A 21,743-nucleotide genomic window follows, 5' to 3' on the forward strand; every position below is an offset into this window, starting at 1 on the left:
CCTTGCTTTGTGCAAGGCCTTTTATAGGCCTTGAGCTATTGCAAGACATTCATTCATATAAATTCATCTTTAATATATTCATTTATGTAAATCTATGTAAATTTATTCAAATTTGAAATATAAATTAATTCTTTTTTTTCCCTGGCCCCGACACAGTGTCAGAGAGATGATGTGGCCCTCCTTCCAAAAACTTTGGACACCCCTGATTTATATGAACCAAGAAGTTAAGGAAAGTAACAGAGCACATGTCTCAATTTGCCTGAATCACTGAATCTCTATCTTTTGCCCAGATGGGAGACAAGGTGGGAAAGGAATGGAGCCAATGTGTTTCCAATGTTCTCCTCTGTCAATGACATGTCAGATGCAAGGTCTAAGTCAGCTAATTTTTTTTCCCAGGTGAACTGAGTAAAGTGGCATATAATTCTGTCAAAACATTAAAATGATTTTTCTAGGTTGACATTGCTTTAACAATGCAATTGACAGATGCTGTCCCCCACAATCCTGTATACACTGACTAACAGATATACATATTGTACATATTAAGGGATGCTTACAATAACTATCTGCCTGTTCCTCCATACTGAAGCAAGATTGTCTGATTATATAAATTATCCTAGCCTCCCCCATTCTTTAGAAATCCTAAGAGTATTCTTTTCCCAAAATAAGCATAGAGCTTTGCTAGACTAGACTAACACACTTTATTGAGCATGGTTTGTCATGTTTTGCTTGGCTACATGTGTTGACTTCTGTGGCGAGGGTTAAACGTTGTAAGGGTTGTGTCAGCTCAATTGCACGTTGGCCTTGTGCTCATAGTGTCCACAGTCTGCTTCTTTCCCACTGGTGTCATTATTAGAGGGAATGAAAATGATTGAAATATCCCATACCATTCTGAAATGTATCATGCTGGATTTGACCGCAAGATGCTGACATGGCATGATAGTGAGACCAAAAGAAAGATTCCTGGCTATAGTTTCTATGATCTTAGGATGGTCTTCCTCACCCATGTTACTATTTAAGGTGTTTCTGAGTTCATGTTACAAAACAGGCATATTCCCTCACTAGGTTGAGTTTGTTCTTGATAATTTCCAGGATAATCCAGAGAACTATTATGGCCATTTATTCCTACCACTTTATTGGTCTCTTTCAGGTATCCCTTGCCATTGCAAGCTTGTGTCATGATCGCCTAATAGCATGCAACTAGGAATGCAGAAGGGGGTCCCCCTGACCAGACAGATCATTTTTTCCCCTTACACACCTCTTAGAGAGGAAAAAGAGTTACGCAAAGTATATAAATCACATAAGTATGTCAGGTACTTGCCACCCTGGTAGGCTGGAGGAAGACACACCCAGCCTGATAAACTCTGCCTGTATGTACTAGTTGTATCAGATGTATGGAGAGTGGAGTAATGAGGGTATGCTGTAAAGCTCAAGAATATGTTTTTGTTCCTTTTCGTGCTACAAATTGTGATGGCTTCTCTTCTGCGGCTCAAAGTGACTGGTTGTCACTATCCTTATTTTTACATTATTCCCAATACAATCAAATGAGGAGCTGGGATTAAAAAATCATGAAGCGTCCAAAATCTTCTGAGTCTAGCAGCCCAGTTCTTTCCCCTGCCATGCTATATAGCATGCAACCACATGCAGCTGTCTTGGGGGGGGGGGGTGACCTGGCAAAGCAAGCAAGGCAAACTGGAAGTAAAGAAGTTTTTTACTTCTGCATAAGCCTACAGGCCACCTATGGGTCTCCCGGACCCACAGCTAAGAGTCCAAAGAAAGCCTGAGAGCATTCCAAAGCAGGATTTTGGGGTTAGAATCCAGGTGCATGTCACTAGCATCTACTCCCTCCCCTCCCCTAAATTGCCCCATGCCCAGCTCCACTGCCAGCTTACTGAGGCTGATGCAGCTCAGGGTCTGCAGAAGAAGGGCTCTGATGCTGCCACTGCTTTGCTGCTACAGCTCAGGCTGGCCCAGCAATAGCACATTCCGTGTGCCATCTCTGGGCATTTTGTGACAGCAGGACACTCTTCCCACTGTTGCAAATGGCCGATAAGATTGGGCTGTAAGGCATGGGTGGCCAGTGTATGACACATCTGCACAGGCAGCAAATGGTTACGGCAGATTGGAAGTAGTTGGATTGCTAGTGGGAGATATACATGGAGTGTCTTACATAAAGGGAGGAGTACAAAGAGGGGGCTCTACTGGCCCAACTTTTAAAAGACGCATCTATTTAAAGGTAAATTGGAATTTTACCAAAAATTTAAAGAAGCTGTCTTCAAACAGTCTGATGATAGGCAACTGATCCAAGTTGGGGGGGTTTTTCTTTTGAAGTGTGGAGTAGCCGACAACTTAAACTAATATAAGGATTATTGGACCCATTAAAAAGGGAAGAATGAAATAATTTTGCATGTTTTGGTACTTTAATTTGCTTCATATTAATTGTAGCAACCTATAAATCTTAAGTCTTCCATGTCATCATATCATCTTTATATTCATCAGATGAAGCGGTTGTTTCATTCTGTGATTTCCTGCTTGTTATCGATTGACTATAAACTTATAGACAAAATAGCAAATATTATCTCAGTTCATTTATAAATTAGAACTTTCTCTTTTTTAAAACAAAGGGGGGACTATTCACTCAACATAACTCACCTTCTAAAAGGGGGTGAAAGAGATAGTTTGTTAAAACTAAACAGAAAACTTTCTGCCAGATGTGCTTCAGGCAATTTCCTTTCCTGGGAAACAGTAATTTCCCTTCCTCACTCAGGCAGTTCTTTAAAAAAAAAAATCTGCACAGTATATTACTTAGCTGCTTAAAAAGAGATGCCTGGATCCCACTGGCATTATCTTTTTACTTCCAGCTGCACAGCTTCTGTTTGACAGGCAGATAGAGGAGGCACTTTTTGCAGTCTTTGGCTCCAAAGGACAGAGCATAAACATATGGGAAGTAATGTACAACTGTGAAGACTATGCTGCATGCCAATTCTCCACATACTTCCTTTTAAGTCAGTCCCATAGATTTCAGCTGAATTTCAGCCCAGTAGAACCTAGGCTGAAATACTGTTTCCAGTTAAACATACTTAATTCAGCTGACTGTGGAACGCATGAGAGTGTGGTATGTCAAGAATTGTTTAAAAATTGAATCATTTTCTCTAGATACCAGCCCTATCTTTCTTAAACACGCATGCCCCCCCTTCCCTTTGAGTCACATGGCTATCTTGACACAAAGGTAATCAGGTATTCAAACTACCATGTGGGTGCTTGAAGAAAATGTGCCAAGGCTCACAGAAGAGTGCACACAGCAGCCAGAAAGTGTGCGTGTAATGAATACTCTCTTCCCCCCTTTACTTGCCTGTCTTTCCTAATTTTTGGACATTTCTAAGTCCTCAGAAGTTTCAGCAGTTTGTGCAGTTTCAACAGCCTAAGAAGCTGCGAGCAAGCTGTCTTTGTCCTTTGTTTGTACTGCATTATCCCCATGCCATATGTAGCTATGGATCCATAAAATTCCTGACTGACCTTTTTCATCTCACAGCACACCAATGAGGTGCTAAAATGCTCAGGGCAACCTACCAGTTTTTTTGACAATTGACAAGCCTCACTGCCAGTGGAGGGGGGCTTCCTTCCCCAGTGGCCCTACTACTTCCCCCAAACTCCTGCAGCACACCTGCAGACCATTTGCTGCAAATCAATGGTTGGTTGGCAACCTTCCATCTCGAAAGACTATGGTATATGCCTACCGCACCCAGTATTCCCACGTGGTCTCCCATCCAAGTATTAACCAGGCCTAACCCTGCTTAGCTTCTGAGATCAGATGAGATTGGACATGTGCAGGGTAACAGTTGCTGCCCATTTCAGCAGGAGAGTTGGTTAGGAGCTATTGAGATCCACATTTTCAAACAAAGCATCTCAGATGAGCAGCCCAAGATACTGCTGCCTCAAGGATAGCAAGCAGTGTCCTTGGGAGGCTACAGCTTAGGGGACCCTGGAGGGCTGCTAGAAATGACAAAAAATAAAGCCGGGGGGGGGGGGAAACAGGGCATTCATCACCATTGCATTTTCCTAATAGTGTGGCAATACCAAAGCAATTGCTTGTTTCCTTTTCACCTGCCTTTATTGGTTATACTTTTCCATCTGCTGAGGCAGTTAAAGTTGAGTAATGCTGAGGCTTACCAGTCCATGCCTATCAGCTGCATCAGTTTTTTAAATGGGCCAAATCTTAATCAGGTCTGTTCCTTCCTCATTTGGTATATGCACCTTCACTGACTGGTGGTATGCGCACCTTCTCTAAAGTAAATCCTATGCAGCACAGTGGGACTTACTCCCCAGTAAGTGTGTGTAGGATTACAGCCCAAGAATATCTCTCTTTATGAGCTCTCTGTCAAAACCTTTTTCTCCTATTAGGAGTCTTGGATTTGGGGCATTTCCAGGCTATGTGCCCGATCTTTAAATCTAGTCATTTTCAATCTTTTCACCTCATAAGGAAATTTAAGAATAGTTGGCTGACTATTAGCAAAACAGTCATCTCTCAGCTATCTCTCCCCCACCCCAGCCTTCTTCTGACTTTCCCTGTTCTTTTTATTCGTTCATTTACCCATTCTAAATATGATGCTTAAAGAGACTAATTGGGTTGTGGCTGTTCACATTTCTCACCTTTTCCATCTTGAAGGCTATGAGCATTTTAAACAAAAAATTTGCAACATTAAAAAATGTTTAATGTGAAGTTTTGATTTTTTGCCCCAATGTGCATGACTTTACACTTACTGACATTGAAATGCATCTGCCATTTTGCTGCCCATTCTGCCAGTTTGGAGAGATCCTTCTGGAGCTCCTCACAATCACGTCTGGTCTTCACCACTCGGAAAAGTTTGGTGTTGTCTGCAAACTTAGCCACCTCACTGCTCAACCCTGTCTCCAGGTCATTGATGAAGAGGTTGAAGAGCACCAGTCCCAGGACAGATCCTTGGGGCACACCGCTTTTCACCTCTCTCCATTGTGAAAATGGCCCATTGACACCCACTCTCTGTTTCCTGGTCTTCAACCAGGTCTCAGTCCAGGAGAGCACCTGCCTTATAATTCCCTGACTGTGGAGTTTTTTCAGTAGCCTTTTGTGAGGGAACGTGTCGAACGCCTTCTGAAAGTTCAGATATATAATGTCCACGGGTTCTCCCACATCCACATGCCTGTTGACCTTTTCAAAGAATTCTAAAAGGTTTGTGAGGCAAGACTTACCCTTACAGAAGCCATGCTGATTCTCCCTCAGCAAGGCCTGTTCTTCTATGTGTTTTGAGATTCTATCTTTGATGAGGCATTCCACCATCTTACCCGGTATAGATGTTAGACTGACCGGCCTATAGTTTCCTGGGTTCCCTCCCCTTTCCCTTTTTAAAGATCAGTGTGACATTTGCTATCCTCCACTGACAAATCCACTGATCCCAGAACACAACAGAAGGTTTTAAACAAAAAGGTTTTATCAAGCGATGACAAAAACCATGTAAACAGGCTTGGTTCCTCACAAATAAACATCCCCTGAATGGTGCTGGCTTTGCAGGGAAGCCGCACACGTGCAGGCCCTGTTGGACTAGGCCAAGAGCCTAGATCTGCCAGGAGATCCTGGAGAGCCAGGGGAGCTGAGGGGACCAACAGCTCCCAACGTCTGGAGGGGAAGAATAGACCAATATACAGGTGAGACTGATTTGACTCACTACTGTTACCAAGGTCCACCTTTAAATGCCTTGTAGCAAGGAAAACAGTGCCAAAATCTCATTTCCTACCTTGCGCTGTTAAATAATTATAATTTCATTCAGTTTGATTCCATTATGCACCCCATCTAGTGGCTGAATGCAGTATAGTGTCTATACCAATGCATTCTGGGGTGAGAATGGAGGAGCAATAAACCTGGAAGTGGGTCTTTAGAATTATTTTTCCATTGATTTGATAGCCACTGATTTTTTTCATCCACTGGGGGTTCCAGAACGGAACCCCAGTGGATAACGAGGCACGACCTGAAAACAGTACCTGACGCTCCTGGCTGATATTTGGTCCCTGTCTCGGGCTCTTCCCAGCCACCTTCCACTCTGATCCCCAGAGAGTGGGCTCTCCCTGCCTTGCCCAGTCAGAAACTCGCAGAAGAAAGAGAATCTCTTCAGGCTTGGTGATCTTTTTTCTGGGCCTGGCTCTCTAATTGGCTGGCTCCCCTTGGAACCTGAAGCATCTCAGAATTGGAGGAAAAATCCTCCACAATAACCTTAACTTTTTCATCACAGGGGTGTACACCTGTTGAACAAAAGAATTGTATATACAATATAATAATAATATACGGTAATGTATTTTAAAGGTCTAACAACAATTCTAACCAATATTATGCACTTTGAAATTCCATTGATTTTAGTTGAAGAAGCTGAACCATGTGTTTAAGGCTTCTATTGAAAGAATGGGCTGTAGCATACTTATTTGCATAGGAGTGGAAAACGCAACCTATTAGAAAACACAACCTATGGCATAATTTCCTCTGCTGCTCTCCAAACAAAAAGATACATACCGATTTTGTTTCCTTGCTTGCTTTCATTACTTTTCAGGGTTTCTTCCCCTGCCCTTTAACTAAAGTTTTTGTTCTTGACATCCAAGAAGATGCTTCATACAAGGTTCATGTACACAGAAGTATTGAGAATTTCTTCTTTTTTTAGTTGTTGTCAAAGCTAAGGAATTTATGCAGAGAGAGAGAGAGAGAGAGAGAGAGAGAGAGAGAATTTGTTTTAGTTTTTTTTTAATATGCCATTTGTGGAATTAACAGCACAATGCATGTCTACTCAGGAGAAAGTCCCATTGTGTTCAATGGAGCTTACTCCAAGGACCATGTGCATAGGATTGCATCCCAAGAGTAATCTAAAGATTCTATATACAAGAGCTTCCCAATAATTTCCTTAAGGGTAAATACTCTGCTCGTACATACATACAGGAATTTTTCCATTGCACGTGAAGCATGTTTTCTCACATCTGAGGAAACCTTTTTCAAGCTGAATTTCATGAAGCAATAGGTATAAATTATATGTTACTTCAATTTTGGTGTCACACGACTCATTCGAAACTGATGTCAGAGGGAATGAAAAGGAAGTGAGAAATTGTGTAAGAGGAATAAACAATGGTTTTGGAGCAAAAGGATGCTTTTGGCAACAGTAAATTAATTAGTTCCTGACATCTGTTTCCCTAGCAAAAAAAACACACAAAACTGTCATTCTGTTAACCCCTTTTTTGAATGCAAACAAAATATCTGTTGGTCATTTTGTTGTGGATGCTAGTCTGTACTGTACTGGTACACTGTTCATAGTGAACAGTATTACTACATACTAGACATATGTATCTTAATCTATTCTAGCCTGATTGTAAAATAGCGGTCCTAAGAAATATTGGTGCAACCTGTAGTTCTCTATTCCCACTGCTGTTCTTTGCATCCTGGAAACCTTCTTTGAAAGGTTGTTGGACTCTCTGGGCTCTCTCTTAGTGAAGCTCAGCGGCTGCACTTAAAAGGGAAAGCATCTTAGGTGCGTACAAAGGGAATCTTGAGCCAATGTGCATAATAAATTATGTCTAATTTATATAAGTCCTTTCTTGACTGCCATGAGTATTGCTTTAAAATGCAGTCAGAACTGTGATATTTCTAACAGTACCAGAATTTAAGCTGCAGTTCTTTTCTAGATGAGGTAACTAGCTTTGAAGTATCCTGGAATGTAACATTATACTTATTTCCTGTATACTTCAGACATGGCACATCTTTATCCTGCTTACTCTTTGTTATAACCCTTTGTTATCCCTTTGTGAGGGATTTAGGGGGCAGGAACAGTACCTTTTTACCAGAACTTCCAAGTATCCTTTCCAAATTTATTGATCGGTTGTGGGGGGAACAGCAGCTGTGTTTTGTCTTTCTTCCTTACCCCCTGAATCTTTAAGAAAATACAGTTAACCCCTTACAGTTTGAAAAATTTATCTATAATCATGACATCTTCCCAAGTTGCCTGTGGGGTGAAATTTTTACCCATTTTGCATTGCTGCTGTAATCACCAGTGGACCTCCTCCCTCATGGCTACTTTAAATCAAAACAGAGAACCAATAACAGATATTTAAAAATGTGGTGTGTGACCCTTATGAATGTTCTTCTTTGAGAAAATATGAAAATAAATATTGATAGAAACACTAAGAGAAATTCTGCATTAGTATGAGTATTTTGGGTGACCAAATAGTTCTTATGACTCTAATTAAATCCATCCATCTGCCATTTGCAAGACAAATATTTATCTTGGATCATCACCTAAGCTGTGATTATCTCAATGACCAAATACATTATTTGGGATAATAGGAACGACATGCTTTTTCTTCAGGAAAGTCCTGAATTGACTCAAAAATGTTGATGTCACTTCTTTGGTCAAATCAATGTACCTATTTTCAATATAAATCAGGAATTCATATCTATACCAACATAGCCCTTGTCCTAATATTCCTTAGCCTTTACTGACACTACCATAATTTTGTTGCCCTCTACCCTTGTTGAAGCACTATGTGTATTTCATTAAAATATCTTTTTGGTTTTTTAAAGAGTTAGATCAGTGCTGGCCTAGTGATGAGGCCAATTGAAAGATTTGTTTTCAGTCGTGAGCTGCGGAGGAACAGGGAACTCATGAGGGGTGCAGTTGAACCACGTCTGCCTTCTGCCCGCCCCGCATCACCCCGGCCTGCTACCAATTGAACCGATTCAATCAGTGCTCTAATCTTCTTCCTACTTGCTGAGAGCAAGCAAGAAGAGGATTGGAGCAGCTGCAGCCAATCTATTTTTCTGACATGTCTGAAGGAAGAAGGAGAAAGACAAGAAAAAAAGCTGCCACTATCACACCTTCCCACCCAACTGGCTGCTTAGGAAAGCAGCCAGGTGGGCAAGGCTGTTTTACACATCCATGTCATCATCTCAGATTGTAATATTGATCAGTGAAAGCAAGTTTGGTTTATCCCAACTTAGCCATAATGGGGATAAACAACAGATAGCTATTTACTGCAGTGGTGACTAGCAGATGTTTTGCTGCAGATGTTTTACTTGACTGCTTTAAATGACTACTTTAAAATTTATATTTTATACTCCATTTTAAATTCTAAATTCTTGGCCCTTCATATGGATGGGTACAAGCGGTAGTTTCACCTACGACTTGCACCTCAGTACAGATTCACTCATTATCTGTGCTCAGTTCTATTAGAATCATAATATGGTAACAATAAGCAATATAGTTAGCTGGAACAATTTGGGTGAACACCACAGGGTAGCTGGAATGTACCAAAGAGGCCCCAACAGGAAATGTCATGGTATTTGACCCAGTGCAAATGCAGCTGTTTTTGAGATGGGTGTATGACTCCTGGCAATGTCTCTGCTCTTTTTTTTAACTGTTCATAATATTTTTTTATTATTAGAAGTCTGGAAGGATAGTAGAAAAGGCAATGGACGCTGGCTTGAGTTCTTTATATAATTGAACTGTAAGCTGCAAAAACTTTTTTTTAAACAGTCCAAGTGACATATTGGCTTTCTCCAGCTCATTCCAATTTTAATACATATCCAAACTGTCTTCAGAGAGTGGATGCCCTTTAGGTCTGATCAATATATGTGAACTTGAAGCCAGTTCATGAAAATGGCTGTTTTACACATGCAGGCCATCACCTGGTGTTGCACCCACTGCCTAGTGATGAAGCAGTTTTTGAGTTTGTCCCCAGCCTAGTCATGGTGCACACAGAGAACTCTTACCAGTATGTATGTGACTACTGCTTTCATAATGCTTATTCACCTTTGTGTAGGTTATATTCCATAGTTTCATTTTCATGAGGACTGAATTTTAGCTCATCTCACCAGCATGTATTTTGAACCTATTGCAGTTAAGACTGCTGCCTTAATATAGGCATGTACTGATTTGTTCTTGTTTCTGTTCCCAACTCCATTAGAATCACAATATGGTAACAGTGAGAATGTAAGTACACTTTGAATGAACACAGCTCCGTGTGGTTCGTGACCTACTCCATCTGCCCCCCTACTGATGGGGAGGAGCACACGGAGGTTTTCTGTGACGAGTTTGCAAAGCACATCACAGAGAAAGTGGATCAGATTCGGTACAACTTGGACGCCACATTAGGAGTATCTAGTCTGGGGCATCTGTCTAGCCTACCTTCTGGTATTTTTTCAGCTTGTAGAACCTGAGGATGTGAACATGATTCTGTTGCCATAGAATTGTGTAGCTACTTGCCTTACCTGGGGGAAGAGGACAAAAGGAGGAGGAGCCCGAGGAGCCACCAGCGCTGCCCGCTGAGCGCATAGGATGCAGTGGCAGCCATTTTCGGCTCTGCTGCAGCCCTGCACACCAGGCAGCTCAGGATTGGGCTTTAAATAAATAACAAAAAGGCATGACCAGGAATTGTCCTTATGTTGGACTCTATGTCGATGCAACTTGTTTCTGAGATAGGTCTTTCTGGTCAAAGTCTTTGCTCTTAGTTTTCTGTTTGAAATAATCTGCAATCTAGAAGTCTGCAAAAAAAAAAAAATGGAGAGGACAATTTGCAGAATTATGTTGGTGTACTAGAACAGAAAGCCACAAAAAAATACCAGCAGCCAAACTATGGTGTTGACTATCTCTGTCTCATTCCAGTTCTGATGTGTATTCAGAAAGTCACTTTCAGTGGATTCATATATGAAATGTGTAAATATTAATTGATGGTTTCTATTGCAGGATAATATATCAATTCATTAACACAGTATATTCAGATTATACAAAGTGCCTTTGGAATATGGTTTTCACAATTCTCTTCTTTATTATTCATTACTTATTCTTAGGAATGCAAGTTCATAAAATATAATGAATATAATGCTACAATTTCAAGGAAAACTGTTGTAGTCAAACTACCCAAGCAGTAATTGTCCATAATCCTGATGTTACTCAAGACAGAAAGAATAAGCTGCACGATTAACTTCCACCATCAATTTCTAAATTGGAGTGACAACCATAGGTAGTGACCATTCCAGTCACCCTTGAACTTAGCTAAATTCAGTCTTATTAAAATAATTTCTTCCATTTTTATTTAGTCTTTTGACAGACCTGAGACCACAAGATAGCATACACGCATTTCAATAACTGCAGGAAGTTAAAGAAGCATCATGATTTAATTTCCAAATGAAGACACTGAGTGCCAAATATATAATTTATCTTTTTAGTAAGATACTAGAACATAATGTCAAAATATATTGGACTGTATTGATTTATCACATTTTAGTTGAAGGTTAATAAACCTTTAACTTTAATAAACCTTTAACTTTGAAGGTTAATAAACCTTTAGTTGAAGGTTTAGTTTAGGTTAATAAACCTTTGTTGTATTCAAATAATGGCCACAAGAAGCATGCATAAGTAGATTTCTCCCCCTCCCCAGCCCGGTACAGCCTCTTATGCCCTCCCAAAAGCCTTACCTGAGTGTCTGAGGTCCCTCTGGAAGGGTAAGAACATGTGGTACAGGCTGCAGAGGGAATTTCTGAATATCAAGCAGAGGCACTTTTCATGATGATGTGGAACAGATCACACACCACTAATTATTCAGGGTTCTTGATTGTGTGGGGGAATCCCTACACAAAGAGGAACCCCTTTTGCACTGTCCCTGTCCAGCGACAGAGCCTGTGGTCATGATCTTGTTCCCCATCTGCATGTTCGGTGAGGATAGCAAATGAAAATGGCTAAAAGGATTTATTGGATAATGGATTTATTTATGGAATGTCTCTTTCCTGTCTTTATTTCAAAATGATAACATAAATGAAAAGGGTCTCAAGTTCCCTACAAACCAGTATGTGTTAAAGTCTCTGGTATAGTAAAGGGTGTTAAAAGTGTGAAGATGATGGCTTATCTCAGAATCATGTCAAATGCTGACTTCTTGAGTCTTTTAATAGCCTATATTCCACAATTTACTACAGCTTTACATAGAACAGCTGGAGCAACAGATCTTCAGAGCTGACTATTTATAGTTGCCTTAACTCTTACAAGAGAAAATTGTATTTCACCAGTGTTAGGCAGCTGTTTTGGAATCTTTATTGGCTCACACTTATCATTCATTTAGTACACTATATCCAGGCAATAAAAATGATCATAAATTATTTTGCATATTATGCAGATAAAATGGCTTTTTAAAAAAAAGATTATTCTGTTTTATGTAAAGGGAGTATGGTTCAATATTTAGACTATGAGCCTAGCTCCCACCATAAATTGCACATTGATTGACCAAGGGCATTCACAAGTCTGGCAGGAGAGAGTTTGAACTGAGCAGCTTGAGAGAATGGTTCAAAAACGGTTATTTTAAATTGCAATACCTTAAATTAGCAATCTTACCTAATGTTTATATAGCTTATCTCAATGAAGGTCTTACACTTGAGCCTAAATAAACACTGAATAGTAGAATTACTGGGAACTATTGCTGGCTTCTGCACCAGTCTTTGTACCTTACAAGAATGCCATAAGATCTGCTCCAGCAAACCTTAGTACAGATGCTCTGCCTGTAATCTTCCTGCAGTTGTCTGAAATGTTTCACAAGTCATTTGGATGCACACTTCTTTTGCAGCAAAATTGTACTTCCCTGACAGATGCCATTTGAAATAAGACAGCCTACAAATGGAAAGTCATGGGCTTGGAGGGATATGGCTACATTGGGTGAAAGGGGATAAAGTATTCTTGATTCATTTGCCCCACATTTCTCCCTTCCCTCCTGATAATTTCAGTACCAAATAAGCAAGCTGCCCTTCACTTCAAAAGGATTCTAGGTGAAGGAATTGGGCTCAGAAGGTGGATGCAGTCTGACCTAAGTCCAGGCTCAGTCATCCCACCTCTCATCATTCAGCCCCTCTTCCCATGTTTCAGCTGACCAAACTCACGTCTCCAAAGACCCAACTAGCTACTTCAAGAGATATGCTCTTGGAAATAGGATGTGCATGTACATCTCTTCAATCCCCACCTGAGTTTGGAGAGTGGCTGGGGGTAACTTGCTATTTATCTACGCAGTTAGGGAGTCTCTACCATCATTTGAGACTCTCTCCTACTCTGCCTTTTTGCTTACTTCCAATTACACACAGTAAATGCCTGAGCACAGACATGCAATTCGCTGTTTTAGGATGTAAAATAGGCACTGTCAGCAACAAGCTAGCCTTTTCATTTCTCTTGGCATCTGCAACAAGCAGATTCTCTCACTCCTCAGTTGCTCATTCCCATTAAAAAGGGTGTTATTCCTGAGCCTGGCATGTACTTTTTAAAAATAAATTTCTTGCCTGTGTTCTAGGATTGCTTTCTCTTCTGAATGTGAGTATTGCAGGACACGTGAAGATACAGATCAACTCCCTTTGTAGAAATGAATAGATACATTGTTGCAGGAAGGAAATTTCCATGTGCAATCAAGCATTTGCACCTGGAACAAATAATTGGATAACATAAAAACGTTCGTCCTGTCTAAAGGAAAGCATTGAACATAGAATTCATTCAAACAAAAATAATCTAATAATTGTTTTTATAGCCAGTTATCATTTGGGGGCAGGGTTATCATTTGGTTCCAGTAAAATCACCTATTTAAACTAACAGCCTTGGTTCCTGAATAGGAAGCGTCTTATCAGACCCAAGTAAATTTCAAAACAAAGATATTTGCACATGCTTCCCAGCTGTATGTTTTCAGGTGTGTATGTTCAAAAAAACTAGATAACAAAGCTGGCTATCAAAGTCTACAGTCTATTGATGGCAGAGAAGAATGTGAAAAAGCTGTTGCTGAGACAGAGTTTCTCCTATTGCCTGAGAGTAACTGCCAGCCTGAGAGTAGAAAACCACACACTTTATATTCTCTCTTGTTGCAAAACTACCTCTATCTGAATTTCCCTGGAAGCTGAAAATCATATTTGATCTGCTGAGATCTGCTAGAGTCCACTTCTGCTGAACCTAAATTGTGTTGGTCAAGACATCTGCTGAACTGTTCTTTTTGCCTTTTTCACAAGTAGTCTGTAGCAAAATGCCTCTTGACAGACACCAGTCCCATATCGTGATTGCTTCTCCATACTGCTCTGTTGACTGTGCTTCCCTGTTCGTTAATATAAAGCAGAGCTGCTTGTTCTCCATTACAGTCTTTAGTATCTTATGAACAACTACTGGTTTGAAGATTGAAGCGCAAATCAAATGACTTGAGAATCTTTGATTCCCTTTGAGTTGGGCTCCCTTACTTGAAAACTGAGGTAGTGAGCATTTGATGCCTCTGTTCTTACTGTCATGGATAATTAAGGTGTTTAAAAGAGCACTTCTACTTTCCTGAAAGCTATTGATAACCATCTAGTATCTTGATAATTTGTCTTGGTTATCCTAAATTTTGGACTGCTTACCTCTTTTGGACCTGAACTTGTGAGGAAATCACATTTGAATTGGTCTCATCCTTAGGTTTGCTGTTGCTGATTACTTTAAGCCTAAGAATATTTTTTTCTGATGTACCAGTTATCACAGATTTATCTTGAAGTCATTGCATAGATACACAATTGACTGCTGCCTTTTCTTCTGGAACAAATTTTTTTTTGTTTTTATAAATTTAGGTTCTGAACAATCCCAGCTCTATGGCCTAATCAGGAGGTTCGTACATACATTCTTAATGTCAACAGACCCAATATCTGGTCCCTATGTGGAAGAAGGCTGCAGACACTTACTCTGGAGCCATGGTCGCCAAACTCGTGGCTGCTGTGTTGTGGTAAAGCAGTTCCTGTTCGGACCAGCATTGACATTCTGCCACGTAGCTCAGAAGAAGCCCTCCATCATGTGAGGCTCTGGGCAGTCACATCTGTAGCTTACTGTTCTAGCAGGCTTCATGCCCAGATTTCCAGGCAGACACACCTGCCCAGCTAGTTGTGCTATGAAGATGAAGGAGCTTCTTGTGAGCAGCGTGATAGAACAGTAAGTACTGCTCACAGTGGGAAGGAATTCAATGTCATGCCGGATCCAGCCCGTGGGCCATGGTTTGGTGGACGCTGCTCTAGAACAGTGTATGTGCCAGTAAAGGCTTCCCCACCACAGATGGAGCTTACTGTTTCACCAGGGGCCTCCCTTAGATCGCCCCAACCATTGTGCTGGCCAGCTGCTTCCAGAGTCTGTCGCCCCAGCAGTCTTTGCATCCAGATTTCTGGGCATGCATGGCTAGCCAATGCGAAGGTCGGGGGTGTTCTGTGGTGTGAAAGGGAGGCCCTCAAGTGCAACAGTAAGCTTTGTTCACCCAAGGGAAGGATTGCAGCAGGCCCTTTGCACCCACTGCTCTAGAGGCAGAAATAAGAGTGGCAATTTACCTGACTTAGAAACTAGATCAGTGGTTTGCAATCTTTGGGTTCGTGGCCAGCAGTGGGTCATGATCCAATTTTTGGTGGGTCATAAAACTGATAAAACAAATTAGGCTATGTGCATCAAGAGTTAAAACAACCTGGGAGGAGCACTGCTGCCTAATCACCATTATAGCCGCAGAGGCTTGAGCAGCTGGTAAAGTGAAGCATTTTTTTATGGTTCTGATGCTAAAAAGTATGGGAACCACTGAATCAGATACCGTATTTTTCGCTCTATAAGACGCACTTTTTCCCCCAAAAAAAGTGGGGGGAAAAGTGTGTGCGTCTTATGGAGCGAATACTGCAAAAAAAAAACAAAAAACTCCGCCCCTGGCCCCGCCCCCTGCCCGCTCTGCTCGGCTCCGCTTCCCAGGAAAGCGTGGGTGGGGTGGCAGGCTCGCTGAGAAAGCCCACGTGTCTACTCAGAAGTAAGTCTCAGAGTCACTGGGGCTCACTCCCAGGAAAGCGGGGGTGGGGTGGCAGTCTTGCTGAGCAAGCCCCTAGAGCAGGCGAAATGAGTCAATCGCGGGCTTCTCTCCTGTCCACGCATCCCTAGGAGTGAGCCCCTGGCAGGCTTGTGAGCCCAGGGAGCGAGCCTAGGGAGTGAGTCCAGGGAGCCCAGGGACTGAGACGGGCTCCTCCCTGGGAGAGGAGGCGCTGGCAGGCTTTTCTCCTGTCCACTCATCCCTGGGAGTGAGCCCCATTGGCTCTACTGGGGCTTACTTACCTTTCCCCTGCTTTTGCACTGGTATGTATGGAGATCTGCGCCCCCCCCCCCACTTCCATCTGTTGGTTCTGTGTGCAAGGGGTTTTGCAATGGCCTTGCTGTGACGCCTATACAGAGATCTTACCTGCCCCACACTTTTCCCCTGCTTTTGCACTGGTATGTATGGAGATCTGCGCCCCCCCCCCACTTCCATCTGTTGGTTCTGTGTGCAAGGGGTTTTGCAATGGCCTTGCTGTGACGCCTATACAGAGATCTTACCTGCCCCACACTTTTCCCCTGCTTTTGCACTGGTATGTATGGAGATCTGCGCCCCCCCCACTTCCATCTGTTGGTTCTGTGTGCAAGGGGTTTTGCAATGGCCTTGCTGTGATGCCTATACAGAGATCTTACCTGCCCCACACTTTTCCCCTGCTTTTGCACTGCTATGTATGGAGATCTGCGCCCCCCCCCACTTCCATTTGTTGGTTCTCTGTGCAAGGGGTTTTGCAATGGTCTTGCTGTGATGCCTATACAGAGATCTTACCTGCCCCACACTTTTCCCCTGCTTTTGCACTGCTATGTATGGAGATCTGCGCCCCCCCCCCCACTTCCATTTGTTGGTTCTCTGTGCAAGGGGTTTTGCAATGGTCTTGCTGTGACGCCTATACAGAGATCTTACCTGCCCCACACTTTTCCCCTGCTTTTGCACTGGTATGTATGGAGATCTGCGCCCCCCCCACTTCCATCTGTTGGTTCTGTGTGCAAGGGGTTTTGCAATGGCCTTGCTGTGATGCCTATACAGAGATCTTACCTGCCCCACACTTTTCCCCTGCTTTTGCACTGCTATGTATGGAGATCTGCGCCCCCCCCCCACTTCCATTTGTTGGTTCTCTGTGCAAGGGGTTTTGCAATGGTCTTGCTGTGATGCCTATACAGAGATCTTACCTGCCCCACACTTTTCCCCTGCTTTTGCACTGCTATGTATGGAGATCTGCGCCCCCCCCCCCACTTCCATCTGTTGGTTCTGTGTGCAAGGGGTTTTGCAATGGTCTTGCTGTGATGCTTATACAGAGATCTTACCTCCCCCACACTTTTCCCCTGCTTTTGCACTGCTATATATGGAGATCTGCACCCCCCCCCACTTCCATCTGTTGGTTCTGTGTGTAAGGGGTTTTGCATTGGTCTTGCTGTGATGCCTATACAAAGATCTTACCTCCCCCACACCTTTCCCCTGTTTTTGCACTGGTCTGTATAGAGATCTGCTCCCCCCCCCTTGTATTGGAATCCAGGAAGATCTGGTGAGGAGGTAGATGTGGTGTCAGCAGTGGCCCCTTTAAGGGTAAGGCCTGGGCATCCTGGGCACAGCTGCAGCCACTGGAAGGCAATAGGGCCCTCAGGGATATAAGGAGTACCAGAGGCAGAAAGGGTTTGTGGGTTTTGAAGGGGGGGGGGAACGGAGGGAGGGAGGGAGGGAGGGAGACTGACTGACTGACTGACTGGGTTTATTGAATTTGGAATCTGACTGTGGCTGGACTTGTATACCCTGATGGATTTAACTGACCTACCTGGAACCTGACCTTGGACTGTAATTTGGCTTATTGGCTCTGGACTCTGATTTGGTAACTCTGAATGATGGGACTGATTTACTTGGCATCTGTGAACTGGAACTGGACTCATTTTTGCTTGCTGCACTGGTGAGTTGCACAAGGGGGACTGATCAGCCTTAAGCGGGCATGAGGCCCAGTGGATTGGGATTTGGCAGAACATCATTGTAGCAGAAAGATAATGTGATCCCCTATTTGTGTGCACCTGCTTTTGTGAGCTTCATAAATTCTGACTCTAGTGATGATGAGTTCTTGGGATTTCCAGAAAACTAGAGTACTCAAACCTTTAAGTCTCTCCATTTGTTAATGACAGTGATAATGGTTCTTAATGCCACTGTTGACTGCTGTTCACTTTACATGGTTCAAATGTTATTCTGTTATAGTTTATTAAATATTTTATTACACTATTTGGTTCAGAATATTTTTTCCTTGTTTTTCTCCTCTAAAAACTAGGTGCGTCTTATGGTCAGGTGCGTCTTATAGAGCGAAAAATACGGTAATTAAAACACTGCCTGATATAAAGGAAAAGTAAAAGCATATGCTGTCTCTGTTGTCTCTCCCCTCCTGAAATTTAAATAGTAGGCTTCTTACAACAGAGACCCAGGGCACAATCTTATCCTGTGCTGGAACAGGCAAACCAGAAGGTTTGCGCTGTATCCAGCACAGGATAGTGGCCATAAGCTGCTCAGCCAGAGGCAAGGGGAAACTTTCCCCATTACCCCTGGGTAAAGGCCGCTGGCCCCTATGGGTCTCCTTGGAAGAGGTGGCACAAGTCTGAGGAGAGCAGAGCGGCTTGAAGCCTCTCTGTTCTCCCCGGGAACGGGGGTTGGGATCCGGCATAACTGGATCCTAGCCCCGCTCCCCACCCTCCTTCCCGCCCCCAGAGCCCACCCTCCCCCCACCCAGGAACGTCTCCTACCAGCCTCCCCCTGCCCCCGCTGCCTACCTTTTCTCCTTGCATTGGCCCAGCTGGGCTGACGCAAGATTCGAGGAGGAAGCCAGCACGGAGGCTTCCGTCAGTCTCCGCAGTCTGGTGCAAGACCTTGAGTCGGCCCAAGGGCGATTTTGGATTGTGCCCCCAGTCTGTTTAGTATATGAAACTCTGTAAAACATTACAGTCAGTTCTCTTTATATGCTAATTCGCCATCTGCGAATTTGCTTATCTGCAGAGGGGCAAAATTGCCACCTACCTTCCGTCATCTGCAGCCCTGTTCTTGTTATCTGCCAGTACTGAGTGGATACAATCGGGGTAGGGAGGCTTGGTGGAGCAATGATCAGGCAAGTGGGTGGGGGCATTAGAAGGCTACCTGAGGGCTGCTGTGGGGCTGGGGCATGCCCAAGAAAGAAGCCAAGAGACAGGTGGTGGAAAAGGAAGAGTGAAGTAACCCCCACTGTTGAATTCTGAGCCTCATTGTTTGGCCAGCAAACTTCAATGAGCTGAGGGATTGACAGCACAGAGGAGGAAGTATCAGGTGTTGGAGATGTTGATAAGCCCTTGCCATTGCTTAGCCTCATAGACTTCAAGGTAAGATTCAGGTTCATAAAGTGTATGGTGAAGAGGGTCCCCTGGAGCCTAATCCCAATTTTCTCCATAGGCTCAATAATTCAGTATCCACTAATTCAGCATCCCCTAGGTTTTCCAGGAACCTAACCCTAATGGATAAAGAGAACTAACTGTATATGGTAGTGGTTCTCACACATTTAGCACCAGGACCCACTTTTTATCTGTCAGAATCTGTCAGGACCCACCGGAAGTGATGTCATGACCAGAAGTGACATCATCAAGCAGGAAAAATTTTTGCAATCCTAGGCTGCAATCCTTCTCACACTTACCCAGGAGTAAGTCCCATTTACTATAATTGTTAAAATAATATATATAGTAGCTTGTTAAAAGTACAAGTCTGTAACAATTCCCCAAATGCAGTCACATACCATGGTAGCATCAAGTCTAATATATTAAAAATAAAATATTGAAATGAATGGGGACCCACCTGAAATTGGCTTGCGACCCACCTAGTGGGTCCCGACCCACAGTTTGAGAAACACTGGTATATGGCATGTATGGTGACCAATAAACAATATATTAATAGTTTCACTATACAAAATGCTTTTAGAGCATTCTCTTTCTATCTAGAGCAGCCATATGCCCTCCCTGGAGAAGCACTGACACATTTGCAGGAGACCACAGACTGAAAACTGTGAGACAGGGAGTCTTTAGAAGGAATATTGATCATGTATTCTTTTTTGATGGGCGGGGGGGGGGGGAGTCCAGGAACCTGAGAAGTGATCCTGAGGGACTGTAGCCAAAAAAAGGGGGGGGTGAGAGTGTCTGATCTAGAGCATACATAGTGCAAAAATCATTTCAAGCTTTCAAGGGTCTTGAAAGCAAATTAAAGAATTAACCAGCTTAATGTTCTTTTAAATGTTTGCTGCCTGTGTGATGAATGATGCTTGTTTTTTTGTGGTCTTTAATTAGACTGTTTCTGCGTTTGCCAACAAAAAGCTGGAATGTGGACAAAAACTCAAATTATAGGAACAGGGTTTGATGTAATAGCTTATTTGTGAAGGAAGCACAACTTGTTGGGTATTTTATTGAAACAGGAAGTTCAGCGATCCGTTCACAGGAGTAACAACAAAGTATCAGGTGCTAGTTGAGTCATCTGTTGTTGAACGTAATTCACCCTGATTTGCTTTTAAGTCTGAGGGATTTTTTTTTAAGGAAGGAAATGGTGCACCATTTCAGCCTTAACTCAATGCTAAGGGCAATTGAGTTGAAGTAATTTAGCACTAGGACCAAGTGCACTTTTCCACACTATACAGTGCTGAATAGATTTTTGGTAGTTTGTGTCTCAACATTGGCTGTGGTTTTGAATGTGTTGAGGTTTTCTGAATACTTGCAGTGGGGCAGACAAAAATAATAATATTGTTAGATTCTACTGCATTTAAAAAGTACAAGCACTATCATTTAGCTCTTATAGAAATCTGAGCAAGTTATGGTTGACTTTCAATCTGAGTTTGAAATTAGGGTTTGAAGCTGATTTGCAAACCCTGGTTTAAAGCAACGATGGCTAGCAGCAGCCTCCATTTAGATATAATGCTACACCTATAGTTAATGTTGAAAAGGAAAGAAGATTCAGAAATTGATTGAAACTACTAAGACCCCAAGTCTAAAAGTGGGATTTCAAAAATTATTTGTAGATTCCCACGGGTATTGTGTGCCCTTCCAATCCCTTATTCTAGCATTTGAAATTATTATTATTATTATTTTATTGATTTATATCCCGCCTTTTGTATTTATTTTTCATTTTTCACATTTTTATACCACCCTTCCTCCAAAGAGCTCAGGGCGGTATACACAGCTGTTCCCCTCCTTTTATCCTCACAACAACTCTGTGAGGTAGGTGAGGCTGAGAGAAAGTGACTGACCCAAGTTCACCCAGGAAGCTTCATGGCGGAGGGGAGATTTAAATGTTGCTTGGGAAAAAAATTTTTGCTTGGCACATTGTGAGGTACTGTTGGGCGTCTTAATGGCATTCCAGCTAAAAAAGAATGTACCCTGCCTGTGCTTTTAATAATTGAAGTTTGTTTTAGATAGAACAGAAGGTCTAGCATAATGCATATTTTTGGTTAATAAAACAAAGAGTGGCTCTTAATACAGTATTCCATTTATGATGAACTAATGACATGGTTTGGGAAAGAAACTTTGAGGAAGCATGTTTGCCAGTCTTTTGCTTTCAACAATCTCTCTAATACTGCTTTTACTGGATTGAAAGACCTTTCAATGTATCAGAGTGATGAATACACAAATGTTTCCCAAAGCAGCGAATGTGAAGACAGCACAAGACCAGACCCCCAGAATCAGTGTAACTCTCAGAAAGGGTTGCAAAGGCCAGGATCCAAAGAATCATGAAATTGGTTTCATAAACCCAAGGGGGCTTTGGACATGGTTTTCTCAAGCAGTAGCTCTTTATGACGCATAGGAAGCTACTGATGAAACCAAGGGAAGTTTCAATAACAGTTTGTGATGTGAAATGGGAATCAGCCATTTGAAGGAAGA

The 21,743-nt window shown here is 42.5% G+C and overlaps 1 protein-coding gene across 1 annotated transcript in view; it reads left to right on the forward strand.

The window, feature by feature from the left end:
* Positions 1–21,743, forward strand: part of MCPH1 (microcephalin 1) — a 117,818-nt gene that overhangs the window by 87,349 nt on the left and 8,726 nt on the right. The window lies entirely within an intron of this gene.

The sequence above is a fragment of the Tiliqua scincoides genome, chromosome 1 (assembly GCF_035046505.1).
Source record: "Tiliqua scincoides isolate rTilSci1 chromosome 1, rTilSci1.hap2, whole genome shotgun sequence".
NCBI lineage: Eukaryota > Metazoa > Chordata > Lepidosauria > Squamata > Scincidae > Tiliqua > Tiliqua scincoides.